Source organism: Parasteatoda tepidariorum, chromosome 7 (assembly GCF_982258835.1).
Source record: "Parasteatoda tepidariorum strain Cologne lab strain chromosome 7, Ptep-v5.0, whole genome shotgun sequence".
Lineage (NCBI taxonomy): Eukaryota > Metazoa > Arthropoda > Arachnida > Araneae > Theridiidae > Parasteatoda > Parasteatoda tepidariorum.
This window is the reverse complement of record NC_141761.1, coordinates 114,344,661-114,349,993: the sequence shown is the minus strand read 5'-3', so window position 1 is coordinate 114,349,993 and position 5,333 is coordinate 114,344,661. Positions and strand designations below refer to the sequence as shown.

General features: G+C 30.4%; 1 non-coding gene across 1 annotated transcript; it reads right to left on the bottom strand.

Annotated features, from left to right (window-relative positions):
- Positions 1 to 4,526: 4,526 nt before the first annotated feature.
- Positions 4,527 to 4,718, bottom strand: LOC147807422 (U2 spliceosomal RNA). Its single transcript, XR_015435807.1, has one exon. It is a non-coding gene; the product is annotated as a U2 spliceosomal RNA (small nuclear RNA).
- Positions 4,719 to 5,333: the final 615 nt, after the last annotated feature.

The following is a 5,333-nucleotide window of genomic DNA, read 5'->3' as shown; positions in this document are numbered from 1 at the left end:
GTCCTTGATATATCACAAAAATCTTGTTAGAGAGCTTAGAGCAACGGCCAATAGGAGTGAAAGGTGAATAGATGACGACGAATAGGAAGCAAGCAACAAAATGTGGTTAGCTATTTCAAGACTAAGGCAAACAACGTTACAAAATATTGCAAGAGGGTTTAGAGCCAATGGGAGGGAGGGGTAAATGGATGACGACCAATAGGAAGCGAGGTGAAAATTGGTCAGCTAATGGATATAGGCAATACAAGATACCATATAAAATTTTGCTGAACAGTTTTATTAAAAATTTTAAAATAATATTTTTTTTAAAAATCCTCCCTGCGGTTTAATTTTTCAGATATTGCGTTCAAATTTTTTTTAAAAGTTGTTTAAAGAAAGACGTTGTAACAAAATGTACTACGCACCAATTTCAATAATAAAATGCTTCTATTAAAGAAGAAAAAATTTATAAAACTACCAAAAAATTAAAATTTATGTTGTCGTTATGTTGAATATACTTGCTCTAATTACTGCAGCATTATTTATTTTGATAGTACATATTTAGCTTGAACAATTTTTTTTAAATGATTTGAATAAAAATTAAACCGCCAGGAACTTTTCTAAAATGCTGAAAAATTGGAATAAGATTTTTAGGTTTCTTTTAGTTAAAAAAATTATATATATTTACTACTATTTACAAATAATTACGCGTCTTGTAAAACTTAGATAAATACTTAACTGTGTTTAAAAAAAAAAAAAATAATAATAATAATTCTTATATTCCTGCAGCTTTTTTTATTTTTAATTTTCCGAAAAAATTTAAGCGATGCTTGCCAAAAATTAAGCTTGGTATAGTATTAGAAACTAATATTTTTTATCCCCCAAATATTGATACATTTAAAAATTCTTCAATATTAAAATTCTTCTCAGGCATTTTTAATTCTAATAGATAAATACAAACTTCTAACAGTATTCTAAGATATTTTAACAGGGCTTAGAGCTTCGGCCAATAGGAAGGAAGGGCGAATAGATGACGACCAATAGGAGGATAGGGTGAATAGATGACGGCCAATAGGAAGCAAGCTCAAGTTAAAGCACTTGTAAAAGCGAAAAGAAGGCTAGCTATCAGGAGGGACCGTATACAAATTGCACAATTGAATGCAGGGACCATATAAAAATTGCACAATCAACCGAAGGGACCATATACATATTGCACGATTGAATTAAGGGACCGTATACAAATTGCATTTTCGACTGAAAATTTTTAAAATTATTTATTTCGCAATAAAAAGATCAAATTATTGATCAGTTATTTAAAACAGTTAAAATAAAACATCACAATGTCATTTAACTAAAAGAAAAAGTATTTTTTTGTTAATTAAAAAATATCTTTGTTCCACATGCTGCGCAATCAAATTGAATGTTGTATTTAAAGCATTACTTAACTGAAAATAAATTTTACGCCCACTTTTCTAACATGAGTGCAAAAAAAATTCAAAGTATTAAAAGAGAAATCATATTTTATCCAATATTCATTAACGAATTTATGTTTATAGCTGAATTTTATGTTTAAACACTTTAGAATAAGTGAATTTCACAGGCGGTCACCCTCCCAAGTACTGACCGCGCCCGATGATGCTTGACTTCGGTTTTTAAGGATCATGTCTCTTATAACGCTTCTAATAAACCAAGAGATATGTTTATTCGCAACTGAAACCACATTATCGAAATTCTTTCTCAGTAAAGAGTTCGTGTATTTAGCGATTAAATTTGAAACTTTATCTTAAAATATACTTTTTTAAATGTCAATCCAGCAGTTGTGAAAATTCGAGAAGCCACGCCCACTTAAGGAGTATTTCTGTATAATATTGAGTAATAATCTAAATTTTTGTATGTTTCCATAGTTTTATCATTTAATTAAATAATACAAAGAGAATAAACCAAAGAAAGAATAGTTTTACTTTGAATAAATTGAAATTTAAAAAGAAAAAAAGGTTCTGTTCACAATGTGTCGTGTAGCCCCGCCCACTTTTTTAAAAACTATGCTTTTCGACTGTAGTTTTGGTGAATTCTATCATTTAATAAAAATTAAATAAGAACAATATTTGTTGTTAAAAATGCATATGACACAGATTCAAATTTGAAGCAATAAAATAATAATCCTTCCCTAAGTTAATTTAATAAATAACATTAAAATCACCAATGAATGGAAAAAGACGGTCACCCTCCCAAACACTGACCGCGCCCGATGATGCTTCACTTCGGTGATCCTGAAATCCAAGCTTTATAGTTACTTTACCAAAGTTCTATTAAACTAAAAAGTTATATTAAATAAGATCTATTCTTTTTTTTCTTCTTCTACCTACATAAGATATTTTACGAAAATATTTTTACAACAATTTAATATAACAGACATTAGGAAAATAAATCCTAACTGCGATGATTGATTGCTTTATAAATATTTTTCATAACATAATTAAAGGGGGGGGGATTAATCTATATATAAATATATTTCTACATATCCTCTATAATTAAATGATTCAATAATTTCCTTTTATTTATTTAAAATTAAATAATGCTAAACATATTGAACCGCGATTTGTTCCTTGCTTCCTATTGGTCGTCATCTATTCACCCTTCACTCCTATTGGCCGTTGCTCTAAGCCCTCTTTCGAGATTTTTGTGTTGTTAACCTGAGTCTTAAAATAGCTAACCACATTTTGTTCCTTGCTTCCTATTGGTCGTCATCTATTCACCCTTCACTCCCATTGGCCGTTGCTCTAAACCCTCTTGCAATGTGTTTCCATATGTTTGTTTATTATTAGAAGAAAAAGCTCTTTTCAAAATGTGTCGGTTATTACGAAACGCCCACTTACAAAAATTATGTTAAGGTTATAAATACATTATTGATAAATTTGATTCATAAATATTTTAAAAGTCTCTTTTATTGTTACTTTAATGAGGAGTACTTTATTTTGATTGAATTCTATACGTTTGTTTTGCTAAGCGGATATTTTAAAAATATTAGTGCAACTTCATATATAGTGTAGCCCCGCCCACTTAAGAAGTATTGCTTCCTTTTTATTACCTAATTCTAATATTATTAAATTCATTTTAAAATAAGTGAATTAACTTCATTCTAATATTATTAAATTGACTTTCAAATAAGCGAACTCACTTTAAAATAAGTGTATACAACAAATAAAAATCACCAATGAATGGAAGAAAATTAAAAATCCAAATGGTCACCCTCCCAAGCACTGTCCGCGCTCGATGATGCATCACTTCATTTATCGTTAAGTCGAACTTTTATATTGAGTTCTCTGAACATTGCTGTTATAATAAATACATCCCAAGTTAAAAATAAAAAAAACTCTCTCATTTCCTTAAACCTTATACTTTTTTCCTTAATTAATAAAGTTTAATAAAGCTAGTGTTAACTTGACATTCGAGGATTTGAAAATTAAGTAATTTAACAAATATTATTTTTTCTCCTTAAAGAAGGTAAGAGTCTTAGTTAATAAATATTGATAGCATGTTGATGTTATTCCATCATTTTTAAAATGTAAGACTATTTAAACTCGAGAAACCAGACGTTGAAAAATTTGGGTGCGGTGGTCAGGAGCGAAAAAGGCATTGTTTTATTTTATTTTATAACCGTCGTTGAACAGCCGACCCAATTTCATGGGTTTACGACTACTTACGTTCAACTCCGTAGCCTTGTAATTTTGAACCAATCCAGAAGACAAGGAAACTCCTGGATCAGTACCCCCAGAGGTATTGATTTGTTGTGGGAACATGGAGGACTTTGAGACTCGACAGATTTAACGTGCATCAGTCACCATTTACTACACGGGGAGTCTTCGGCCGGCGAGGATCGAACCCACGACCTCTTGGATATGGGCCCAGCGCCCTACCGACCAGGCTATCCCGGCCCCAAAAAGGCATTGTTCGTAATTATCCGAATTGAGCGTGAAATTCCAAGCAGGTGCGATTCGTGAGGTCGTGCTGATTACGTCCCTGCCCTTTGTGCAAACCGCCGACCGCATTTAAACTCGAAAAATATTAAATAATGCCATAGGAATTCATCTCCTGAAAAGGTCTATGTTAAAATAGGAACATTGTAATTCTTTCGAAAGCGCTAAAGTTCTATTTATTAAAATGGAAAGAGTAAATCTTATCTTTAACATATTTAAAACAATTTTTTGAATGATATTATTGAAGCTAATACGAACTTTTTATTTCATCTTGATTTTTTTTAAATAAAGGGTTATGAAGTTAGGTTAAAATTTTATATGCTTTTTAATAATTCCATAATGGTCTTTTTCTAAATATGATTCCATAAAGATAATTATTACTACACTAAATTTTCTTAATAAAATAATAATTGAATTGAAAACAAATCTGTTAAACAGATCGAAACACGAGTCCAACTCTTGAACTGGAAGCAACGACAACACTTAGAAATTTTGTTAAGTTTAATTTTTTTGTATTTAAGAATTTAAAAACTATTTAAATAATTAAATAAAATGTACTCTTTTTATTTTATATGGTGGACCCAATACGTTGCAGTTCAATACGTATCAGATCCGTGTCTTCTCATCGAATAAATTCGAAGCTGAGAGACGCTGTCCAAAAATTAGTTTAATATCTAGTTACTCTATGAGTAACGTATCAGATATTAAGCTGATAAGAACAGATACTACACTTTGATCTTAGCCAAAAGGCCGAGAAGCGATAACTGCCCTCGTTTTGGCAAAATTATATCATAAAAATCCAGAGTCGCCGACTTTCCGACCCAAGCGGAAAAATTTTTCACTCGTCGAAACTTGTGTAACGGCTCCCTCTGGTCAGCAAACGATGCTCCAATCGTTTGAATCTTTATATTTAGTCGCATATTCAATTATTTAAAGTTCGCGTTTAAGCTGGCCCTCTATATCCGAAAATTTCAAAAAATGAAATTTTCCGAAAAAAATTTTTTTTTTGCTTTTTTCGGGTTTTTAAATTGAAAAAAGACTATATTCTTCAAAGAAAATTAAAAACTACACTTAGAGAGCTCTCATTACAAATATAACGTTATTCATTAACTTTTATATAGTACAGTATGCGTTATCCTAAATTACGCTGCTGCGAACTGAACTGTCTATCTTATTTTTCAGTTAAAGACTACAAAATCCTCACTTTTGGGACGAATTAAAATTTGGCACTTCGTTTATTAATCAACTATTTCCTTCCCATTCAATAATCAATCGGCTTGTTCCAAAAAATTTAAATTTTCCGAAAAAAAAAAAATCTTTTTTTGCTTTTTTAAATTAATATTTGCTTAAAAAAACATTATTCTTCAATGAAAATTA